Below are 12,217 nucleotides of genomic sequence, written 5' to 3'. Positions count from 1 at the left end.
TCAGGAAACTTCGGCCCCGCCCCGTGATTCTGACCTTGCCTCCTAGAGCGGACCTTAGCTCCGCCCCCATTCACCTTTTTGGCCCCGTCCCGCCCTCCTAACGGCGGCCTCAATGTTGCGCCTGCGCACTACGTAACGCCAGGCACTGTGGGCGGGGCCCGCCGGCGCCGAGCACCGCCCACGGCCCCGCCCGCCCCGGCGGGCCCGCCCCGCCTCCCCGCACACGCACTTCCCGCCACGCCTCCTCGCCCACCTCGCCGAGAGGCCCCTGCAGCCCAGCCAGGCGAGCGAGGCGCGATGGACGGCCGGGTGCAGCTGATCAAGGCCCTCCTGGCCTTACCCATCCGGCCCCAGACGCGTCGGTGGAGGAACCCGATCCCCTTCCCCGAGACGTTTGACGGCGACACCGACCGGCTCCCGGAGTTTATCGTGCAGACGGGCGCCTACATGCTCGTGGACGAGACCCTGTTCTCCAACGACAGCCTGAAGGTGACGTTCCTCATCACCCGCCTCACCGGGCCGGCCCTGCAGTGGGTGATCCCCTACATCAGGAAGCAGAGCCCCCTCCTCAACGATTACCGGGGCTTCCTGGCCGAGATGAAGCGGGTCTTTGGATGGGTGGAGGACGAGGACTTCTAGGCCGGGAGCCCCTCGGGCCCGGGGGCGGGTGCCCGCGGGAGGGTCCGCTCTGCCCGTCGCCCAGCCGCGCAGATCGCCACGGGCGTCCTCCCGCCGCGCCTCCCCCGCCCCTCACCTTCGGGTGGCCGCGCTCTCCCCCCGCGCTCGTGTCCCCTCCCGCGTCGTGCTTGCCTTTGTTCCAGGAATAGCGCTCCAGGTTCCCGCCGCCTCCGCCGCCTCCAGGCCTGGTTCGGACCGGCCGCCGCCCTCTCGGGCCGGCCCGGCCCCTCCCGTGCACACTTGGACCCGGTCCTGCGCTCCAGCTGCAAGCCGGGCTCCTGTTACACGCGGGACGGACCACCTGCAGCCCGGCGCCCGCCGACCGCCGGCGCCTGGCCGGACTCCCAGGCCGGCATCCGGGTGCCCAGAGACCTGCGCTGCCGCTGCCGCGCCCCCACCGTCCACCGCATCGCTCCCGCCGACGCCCTGCAGCCTTCGGGGATCTGGACTCACCCCCCCCCCCCCCGCGAGGGGTGGGGGTGCCTGAGCTGCTCACTGCCCCCGAGACGATGATTGCAACAGCTCTCCACCGCCGCGGAGGGGCCGGCCAGCCTTTCACCGTCAGCGGGGCCCACTCCCTCCCTACTCCCAGAGACATCTCCTGCTCCCGCTCCCGCTCCTGCTCCTGGCAGCCACGTCGAGTCACTCATTGTCTCCTGTGGACCTGTTAGTTTCGCCCAGAATCCAGTTCTCTTCTGAATTTGGAATATTTTCTTAGTTATCTGTTTGTTGTTCAACAATATAACTCTGATATCCACCCAGCTCCTCAACACTACTTGGAAAAAAGTCTTTTCTTATTTTCAATAAATGTCAGACACTATTTAAAAAGAAAATTGAGTCTCAATGAATATGGTGCTTCTCCTTCCCCATTCATGTAAAAGCAGTCCGGAAGTCATGGACGTCCCTTGCCCTTCCGTGGGTGACGTTAGAGGCACTCTCCACTCTGTTGACTCTTGCCTATAAAATATCAAAGTCAGAATCCTGAGGCGTTCCTGGCATGGAGACCCCGCTGGCAACCCATTCAATCCCAGATGATGGGTCCTCTAAACCAGTTAGATTTATCCCAAGCATCTTAAGAAATGGCTCTTTACTTTGGCCAAGGTGATGTTGAGAAGTCATCCAGGAGGCTTCTCTGAAAAGCTTTCCTCATTTCCAAAAATCCATTTGAAAGCTCCCAAATTGTCCCAAACTGTTAATCCAACACAGATGGTGAATAATGTCAAAGTTTTATTTATCCCATTATTCAGGGAGCCAGCGGAATGATACAGGTGCTTTTGAAAAATATTTATAGTACCTTCACTGTGTAGGTAGTGGGGGTGGGGAAAAACACAGAAATGATATTGTTGATACATAAACCTGGTTGATGACCTGTAGGAAAATAAAAGAATAAATTTCCCTAATACACAAAAAAGTTCATCCCTCCTTTCTTATCTGCAGTTTAACCTCTTACATTTATAGCACTGTAAAAAGCCTGTGTTCCTTAACCAATTGTTATTTAATGAATTCACATATACCCTGCATCAGATGATTCCCAGGTGGGCTTATGGACAATCCTCCGGTGTGATGTTCAAAGGCTATACAAGCTCATGTTTTGTCTCATTTCTACATTTTGGTGATTTTCCAGAACACAAGAAAGAGGAATAAATAATACCAGTGTTTTTTTTTTTCACTTTTTTCCCTCTATCTTTATTTGAACCAGTATGTTTGGGTCTTTCATATGTTGTAGTTCACAAGGCTGCATTGAGATGGAGATACATTACTTGCATTATGTGTCTTTTTTTTGTTCCTCCCAATACTGAAACCACCCTTGACTTGCAATATAGCATGTGATAGGTCAAAGTCTTAGAGTCAGGAAAAATTTGAAGTGGTTAATGAAATGGAGTTTTATGATTCACAGGTTCTTAAAATAACTGTAAGCGGGCTCATGATGAGGTTCCGATTCAAGGTGCCGGCAGGAAGGCTTCCTGGATGGGTTGAAGGCTGATTGTGCTAAGCACATGCCCTGTTTGGTTTAAACATAGATTCTGCTCAAGCGGTTTGGGAGCTGCTGGGAAGCAGTTTACTTTCTGCAGTGGATCCAGCACATTCCCTATGGCCTGCGTCCTCCTGGCTCTCGAGGTAGGCAGGATGGGCTGGGGCGGGCGACTGGGCGTCCTTTGAACAGTGCTGGTCGCCCCCACCTCCCTCAACCAAAATGCCCCTGAATTTTACTCCCTCCTGCCGGAATGGCTCTGTTGGGGATTGTTCTTTGGTCTACATTTGTTGTGTCATGCCAAGTCCTTTTTCGGGATACAAATGTCTAGGGCAGGGTTAATAGTTTGCAAGAGTTAATCAGGACCATTTTTGGAAGATTGAAGAAGAAATGGCATTTGTAAATAGAAAAGGGAGGTTATTTTTCATTAGCGTCTCAGCTCTGACCCCTATAATAAAATAGCAGAGACTTGGTGGCTTAAACATCAAAACATTTATTTCTCAGAGTTCTAGAAGCTGGGATGTCCAAATTCAAGGAGCTAGTTCATCAGTGTCTTGTGAGAGCTGGGTTTTTCCTTTATCCTTACACCTTACACGGTCGGGGGCAGGAGGGGGCACTCCTATCTCTTTTTAAAGGGACTCTACTCTCGGAGTTCCCATCGTGGCGCAGTGGTTAACGAATCCAACTAGGAACCATGGGGTTGCGGGTTCGATCCCTGGCCTCGTTCCATGGGTTAATGATCCGGCGTTGCCGTGAGCTGTGGTGTAGGTCACAGACGCGGCTCGGATCCCGCGTTGCTGTGGCTCCGGCGTAGGCCGGCAGCTACAGTTCCGGTTAGACCCCTAGCCTGGGAACCTCCACATGCCGCGGGAGTGGCCCTAGAAAAGGCAAAATAAAAAATAAAAAAATAAAAGGACCGTACTCTCATTTTGGCACTCCAACCTCTTGACCTCTTCTAAACCTAATAACCTCCCCAAATGTTCAAACACCATCATATTGGGAATTAGAGCTTCAACATATGGATTTGGGAGGAGGAATACGAAGATTTAGTTCATAGCAATTACTTTGCCATCTCAATCATTACAGTTGTCATTCATACTTTGTTTCCCTAACTTCGTTCTCAGCAATTTATTCTGTCCCCCACCATAAAGCCCCACCTCAGAAGTGACAATCAAAGGAAGGAGAAACAAATACTGAAACGAGAAGAGGTATATAAATATCAGAGGCACGAGAGAGAAAATGCAATCAACCTTGGTGGTGGTTGGGGCCAATGTTGATTTGAACTCTAAAAGTTAAGATAATATCACACCAATTTTGTAACACACGTGTACAAAATGTTCATACAGAAAATACAGACACAGAGGGGACAACGTGGTCCTCGAGTGGTTTCGCGTCCTGAGTTTTCAGGTTCTGGAGCAATCCTGGTAGAGAGAATTTGTGTAATAAGTGGTTTGAAAGCACAACTTTCAAATTGATACAACCATAATTCCCACATAGCTTGTTGATGAACACCTGTCAAAATTTTATTTAATGCATTATTCAGGAAAGCAGCAGAATGACAGAGTTAGTTCAAAAAATCCTTTATAGCTTGTGGGAAAAAGAATTCAGTAATAATTTTGTTAATTTATGTACAAACCTGGTCTATGTCCAGAAAAACATCACTTCTTACTTTATTTCTACAAATGAATTCCTTAAGTCTATAGTATTTTTTGCAATTTTCAGAAGGCTCACTTTATTGCATTTAAAAGATGTCCTTGGGTGTTCCCATTGTGGGGCAGCAGAAACGGATCTGACTAGTATCAATGAGGATGCAGGTTCGATCCCTGGCCTCTCTCAGTAGGTCAGGGATCCAGCATTGCCTTAAGCTGTGGTGTAGTTCGCAGACGCGGCTCAGATCCAGAATTTCTGTGCCTGTAGTGTAGGTGGGCAGCTATAGCTAGGATTTGACCCTTAGCCTGGGAACTTCCATATGCTTCTGGTGCGCTCCCCACCCCCACAAAAATGTCCTTGAATTAGAGGTGAAAGTCCATGGCATAACAATGTGGCTGACGATTTTGAGCACTCCCTATGTTCCAGAACCTTACACAAATGTTCTTGTTTGATCTTTAGCACCCTCATGAAGTAAGTGTTGCTGTGGCTGTGGTGTAGGCCGGCCTGGGAACCTCCATATGCCACAGGTTTGGCCCTACAAAGCAAAACAAAAAGAGAAGTGGTAGAACTGGGACTCACATTGAAGATTCCAGAAGCTCTGTACTCTTACCCAATACGATGCCTGTGCTGCAAGCATTTTTATTTTTATCTTTTGTCTTTTTTTTGAGGGCCACACCCGAGGCATATAGAGGTTCCCAGGCTAGGGGTCTAATCGGAGGCGTAGCTGCCGGTCTACACCACAGCCACAGCAATGCCAGATCTGAGCCACGTCTTCGACCTACATCACAGCTCACGGCAACGCCAGATCCTCAACCCACTGAGCGAGGCCAAGGATGGAACCCGAAACCTCATGGTTCCTAGTTGGATTCATTTCCGCTGCACCACGATGGGAACTCCCATTTTTATTTTTCACAGCTCTATTGAGATATATTGGGCACACCATAAAATTCAGCCATTTAAAACGTGGGCGTCCAGGTCTTTTAGTTCATTTACAGAGTTATACAGACTGCTTAACCTCACTAATCATCAGGGAAACGCAAATCAAAACTGCAATGAGATGTCACCTCCCAGCTCTTAGGATGGTTATTATTAAACACAAGAAAAAAAGTGTTGGCGGAGATGGAGAGCTCCTCCTACAACAGCTGGCACGCTCTTGGTGGGAATGTAAAATTGTGCAGCCACTAGGGAAAACCCTATAGAGGGGCCCCCCCAAATTAAAAACAGAATTGCCATGTGATCCAGCGATTCCACCTCAGTGTATTTATCCAAAGAAACTGAAATCAAGATCTCCAAGAAAGACCTGCACTCCCACGTTCACTGTGGTATTATTCACAACAGCCAAAATATGGAAATAATCTAAACCTTCATCAGTGAGTAAATGGTTAAAAAAAAATCTTGTATAGGAGTTCCCGTCGTGGCTCAGTGGTTAATGAATCCGATTAGGAACCATGAGGTTGCAGGTTCGATCCCTGGCCTTGTTCAGTGGGTTAAGGATCTGGCATTGTAGTGAGCTGTGGTGTAGGTCACAGACGAAGCTCAGATCCCATGTTGCTGTGGCTGTGGTGTAGGCCGGCGGCTACAGCTTTGATTCGACCCCTAGCCTGGGAACTTCCATACATACAACAAAATAGTCTTCAGCCTTAAAAAAGAAAGAAATGAACTCTAGTTGGCTTGAGCCCAGGTCATTCACTTGGCATCTCCTGGGACTCTCTTGCTCAGTCTTAACTGTCAGTTGTGGCACATCTGCAGCAACCCCCGCCTGGAAAGGACATGGAGGCCAAGGGCCCAAGCCCTTAGGACCAGGTAAGCCACCAGGACTTGCAAGGTGAAAACCCGAAAAGGATGGCATTTTATGCTGGGTAGTGAAGGAGGAAGAGGGTGAGCCACGATTGTGGCCGGGAGACCAATTACAGCGACAGGAGCTCATTACACGAAACTACATCTTTTTTTTTTTTGTCTTTTTGCCTTTTCTAGGGCCACTCTCGTGGCATATGGAGGTTCCCAGGCGAGGGGTCGAATCGGAGCCGTAGCCACCGGCCTACGCCAGAGCCACAGCAACGCGGGATCCGAGCCGCGTCTGCCACCAACTCCACAGCTCACGGCCACACCGGATCCTCAAGCCCCTGAGCGAGGCCAGGGACCGAACCCGCAACCTCATGGTTCCTAGTCGGATTCGTTAACCACTGAGCCACGGCGGGAACTCCTGAAGGGGCATTTTGGATTACTGTTTGTATTTTGCTTTTTTTCAATGGCCCCTCCTTCGGCATATGGAAGGCCCCTGGCTAGGGATCGAATCGGAGCTGCAGCTGCTGGCCGACACCACAGCTTGCTGCGACGCTGGATCCTTTAACCCTGAGCAAGGCCAGGGGTTGAACCCACATCCTCGTGGATACTAGTCGGGTTCTTAACCCACTGAGACACAGCAAGAACTCCGGGGGCATTTTGGTTGAGGGAGGTGGGGGCGACCAGCACTGTTCAAAGGACGCCCAGTCGCCCGCCCCAGCCCATCCTGCCTACCTCGAGAGCCAGGAGGACGCAGGCCATAGGGAATGTGCTGGATCCACTGCAGAAAGTAAACTGCTTCCCAGCAGCTCCCAAACCGCTTGAGCAGAATCTATGTTTAAACCAAACAGGGCATGTGCTTAGCACAATCAGCCTTCAACCCATCCAGGAAGCCTTCCTGCCGGCACCTTGAATCGGAACCTCATCATGAGCGGCTTTCCATTGTTTGCGGGTTCCTGCGAAACCTAGCAACTCCACATTTTAAAAAGTAACTCAAGGGGTTCCCGTTGTGGCTCAGTGCTAACGAATCCAACTAGTACCCATGAGGACGCAGGTTTGATCCCTGGCCCCGATCAGTGAGTTAAGGATCCGGGGTTGCCCTGAGCTGCGGTGTAGCTCGCAGTCGTGGCTCCGATCCCAAGTTGCTGTGCCTGGGGCATCTAGGCCGGCACCTGTAGCTCTGATTTGACCCCTGGCCTGGGAACTTCCACAGGCCCCAGCTGCAGCAGCCCTAAGAAGCAAAGCAAATAAAACGAAATAAAACACACCCTCTGACTTCAAGAAGCCTTGACCCATTACCAGCTCAGAGCAAGTTAACGATGTTTCCACTATTTCTGGTAATAAAAGATGTCTGATGCAAAACGAGGAGAATGTACCTCCAGCCCCACATACAGCCCTATGAACCAGGGCACGTGGATGGCAAAAATTACCTGTGCAAATGAAGAGGGTCAATACAGTGAAAAACCACTGCTGTCACGGACTCTTCTTGGCCCCGTTCTGGAAAAATCACTCAAATTAGCAACGAGGCAGACTCGATGGAGCATTGTCCTATAAGTCCGTCTTTATCTGACCCGACTGGAAGGTTTAACTTTTCCCAGCCACAGTTGAAGCCGTGGAGGCTTTTGGCAGCCCTGGGGATTCAACAGGATGGTGTGAGGAGACACAGTAGGGAGTAACATTTTTTGCTTTTCTGCCCATTGGAGCAAGTTGTCATTTTACTGTCCTGCAGGCCATCAACCGGGTCTTTACCTAGATTGACAAGAGCAGTTCTGCACTCCCTTCTCCTCCACTTCACAACCAAGCCTCCATAGAGGCATTTTTCTGAACCACCTGTCATTCTGCTGCTTCCCTGAATAATGGATTAAATAAAACCCCGACAGGTGTTCCCCAACAAACGTGTGGGATGCCTGATTTGTAAAAATTAGGTATTGTGCTTTCAGGCAGCGTTTTGGAAATGAGGGGATCTTTCCCCAAAGCCCCTAGCTGCCCTCTCCTTGCACCGCCTTGGCCAAAACCAGATCAAGAGCCATTTCCCAAGGGGGCACGGAACTGACCGCTGTGCAAGAGTCAGCAACCCGCAGTGAATGACTCCCCCGCGCCCGCGCGCGCGCGGGGGTCTCCATCCCCAGGACCACCACGAGTCCAGGGCTTCTATCTGGTGATGCACGACTCAGCAGGAGCCACAGAGGGCGGGGGCGGGACATACCTTCTGAGCAAGCCACGGGCCCCACTTACTGGACCAGGGAGGGAGAGGTGCCCTAGTCACTGAGACGCAATTTCTTTTTGAACAGCGTCTGACATTTATTGAACATCAGGAAAAGACGTTTGTCCAGGTAGTGTAGAAGAGCTGGGCAGAGTGCTGGGGTTACTGTGTTGAACAAAAGGCACACGTCAGAGAGACAGCTGCACATTCAGAAGAGAACTGGATTCTGGGCGAAACTAACAGGTCCACAGGAGACAATGAGTGACTCGACGTGGCTGCCAGGCACCCCTGGGACCTGGCAGCCTCCTGGCAGGAGCAGGAGCAGGAGCGGGAGCAGGAGCGGGAGCGGGAGCAGGAGATGTCTCTGGGAGTAGGGAGGGAGTGGGCCCCGCTGACGGTGAAAGGCTGGCCGGCCCCTCCGCGGCGGTGGAGAGCTGTTGCAATCATCGTCTCGGGGGCAGTGAGCAGCTCAGGCACCCCACCCCTCGCGGGGGGGGGGGGTGAGTCCAGATCCCCGAAGGCTGCAGGGCGTCGGCGGGAGCGATGCGGTGGACGGTGGGGGCGCGGCAGCGGCAGCGCAGGTCTCTGGGCACCCGGATGCCGGCCTGGGAGTCCGGCCAGGCGCCGGCGGTCGGCGGGCGCCGGGCTGCAGGTGGTCCGTCCCGCGTGTAACAGGAGCCCGGCTTGCAGCTGGAGCGCAGGACCGGGTCCAAGTGTGCACGGGAGGGGCCGGGCCGGCCCGAGAGGGCGGCGGCCGGTCCGAACCAGGCCTGGAGGCGGCGGAGGCGGCGGGAACCTGGAGCGCTATTCCTGGAACAAAGGCAAGCACGACGCGGGAGGGGACACGAGCGCGGGGGGAGAGCGCGGCCACCCGAAGGTGAGGGGCGGGGGAGGCGCGGCGGGAGGACGCCCGTGGCGATCTGCGCGGCTGGGCGACGGGCAGAGCGGACCCTCCCGCGGGCACCCGCCCCCGGGCCCGAGGGGCTCCCGGCCTAGAAGTCCTCGTCCTCCACCCATCCAAAGACCCGCTTCATCTCGGCCAGGAAGCCCCGGTAATCGTTGAGGAGGGGGCTCTGCTTCCTGATGTAGGGGATCACCCACTGCAGGGCCGGCCCGGTGAGGCGGGTGATGAGGAACGTCACCTTCAGGCTGTCGTTGGAGAACAGGGTCTCGTCCACGAGCATGTAGGCGCCCGTCTGCACGATAAACTCCGGGAGCCGGTCGGTGTCGCCGTCAAACGTCTCGGGGAAGGGGATCGGGTTCCTCCACCGACGCGTCTGGGGCCGGATGGGTAAGGCCAGGAGGGCCTTGATCAGCTGCACCCGGCCGTCCATCGCGCCTCGCTCGCCTGGCTGGGCTGCAGGGGCCTCTCGGCGAGGTGGGCGAGGAGGCGTGGCGGGAAGTGCGTGTGCGGGGAGGCGGGGCGGGCCCGCCGGGGCGGGCGGGGCCGTGGGCGGTGCTCGGCGCCGGCGGGCCCCGCCCACAGTGCCTGGCGTTACGTAGTGCGCAGGCGCAAGATGGAGCCCGCGTAGGGCGGGCGGGGAGGGGTGTGGAGAGGCGCGTGGGGGCGGAGTTAGCGCTCGCTCCAGGAGGCGGGGTCAGAAACAGCGGGGCGCGGCTGAATTTTCCTAAGGCCTGGTATAGGTTTTTGGCCTCCGGAGGGTGAAGTAGACTGAACTGGAGGGGCGCGTCCGAGGAGTTCTGTGTATGGGCCCCGGGGGGAGAGTCAGGGACCAGGGGCAGAGCCTAAGGCACCTAATTATTTTTATAATTAATATCCTATTATTTCTATTATATTTTACTTTCAAATGAAGTGTATTCACGTATAATATTGTGTTATTTACGGGTGTCTAGTATAGTGAGTCACAATTTTTAAATGTTATACCATTTGTAGTTATTATAAAATATTGGCTCTTTTTCTTATGTTGTGCAATATACATATATTTTTTTGCTTTTAGGGCTGCACCGGGGCACATGGAGGTTCCCAGGCTAGGGGTCAAATCGGAGCTGCAGCCACCGGCCTGTGCCAGAGCCACAGCAACACAGGATCCGAGATGCGTCTGCGACCTACAACACAGGTCATGGCAACACCAGATCCTTAACCCACTGAGCGAGGCCAGGGATGGAACCTGCAACCTCAGGGTTCCTAGTCGGATTCAGTAACCACTGAGCCATGACGGGAATTCCAGTGAATGTATTTTTTGAATTAGTATTATTGTTTAATGAGATATGTACCTGGGATTCGAACTGCTGGCACTTACGGTAGTTCTAATCATAGTTTTTTTGAGAACCCTCCATATTCTTTTCCACAGTTGGCTGTACCAATTTACATTCCCTCCAACTATGCACAAGTGTTCCATTTTTGTACATCCTTGATAAGATTTGTTTTGTGTTTTTTTTTTTTTTTTGTCTTTTTGCTATTTCTTGGGCCGCTCCCGTGGCATATGGAGGTTCCCAGGCTAGGGGTCGAATCAGAGCTGTAGCCCCTAGCCTACGCCAGAGCCACAGCAAGGTGGGATCCGAGCCGCGTCTGCAACCTACACCACAGGTCACGGCAACGCCGGATCGTTAACCCCACTGTGCAAGGGCAGGGACCGAACCCGCAAGGTCATGGTTTCTAGTCGGATTCGTTAACCACCGCGCCACGACGGGAACTCCTGTTTTGTGTGTTATTTCTGATGATAAATGTTCCTACAAGTTTGAGGTGCTGTCTCACTGTGGTATTGATTTACATTTCCCTGATGATTAGCAACAAAATAAAACAGACCTATATGAATCACTTTTTGTGGGTTTTTTTTATCTACTGTTTTTTTGAGCTAGTTATTTTTTAATTCGATGAATTTTGTTATATTAATACTTGTACAGCCATCATCACAACCTAATTTTAGAACGTTTCCATCCCAATCCCCAGTACATCCCTCATCTACCAACCTCTCCTTTGGTAAGCATAAGTTTTTCCGTCTATGAGTGTTTCTATTTTGCAAATAAGTTAATCGTATCCTTTTTTTAGATTCCACATATAAGTGAGAGCATATGATGTTTGTGTCTCACTGTCTAACCTCACGTAGCATGATAGTTTCTAGGTCCATTCATGTTGCTACAAATGCCATTATTTCATACCTTTTTATGGCTGAGTAATATTCTATTGTGTATATGTACCACTTCTTTATCCACTCTGCTGTTGATGAACATTAAAGTTGCTTCCATGTCTTGGCTATTGTATATAGTGCAGCAATAAACATTGTACATGTATCTTTTCATATGATTTCTTTTCATACCAATTTCAAGAATAGGCACAACCGTTTATAGAATTCAGAATAATGATTATCACAAGAGAGGAAGTATTGTATGTGCAAAGTTGCATGGAAGAAATCTAAAACATGCCAGAAGTATTTTCGAAAGTGGCTCCACTATTCTGTATTCCCACCAGCAATGTATGAGTTATAAATTTGTTCTTCAAACTCAATGGCACTTAGTATTGTCCCATTTGGTTTTGTTGTTACTTATCCATTCTTTTTTCTTTCTTCTTTTTTTTTTCTTTTGTCTTTTTGTCTTTAGTTGTTGTTGTTGTTGCTATTTCTTGGGCCGCTCCCGCGGCATATGGAGGTTCCCAGGCTAGGGGTCGAATCGGAGCCGTAGCCACCGGCCTACGCCAGAGCCACAGCAACGCGGGATCCGAGCCGCGTCTGCCACCAACTCCACAGCTCACGGCCACACCGGATCCTTAACCCACTGAGCAAGGGCAGGGACCGAACCCGCAACCTCATGGTTCCTAGTCGGATTCGTTAACCACTGCGCCACGACGGGAACTCCTACTTATCCATTCTAATAGGAGTGAAGTGTTAACTCATTGTGGTTTTAGTTTGCAATCCCTAATTATTAATAATGTTCACCAACTTTTCTGTGTGCTTTATTTACATATACATACATAT

Source organism: Phacochoerus africanus, chromosome X (genome assembly GCF_016906955.1).
Source record: "Phacochoerus africanus isolate WHEZ1 chromosome X, ROS_Pafr_v1, whole genome shotgun sequence".
Lineage (NCBI taxonomy): Eukaryota > Metazoa > Chordata > Mammalia > Artiodactyla > Suidae > Phacochoerus > Phacochoerus africanus.
Note: the sequence above shows the minus strand (reverse complement) of the source record.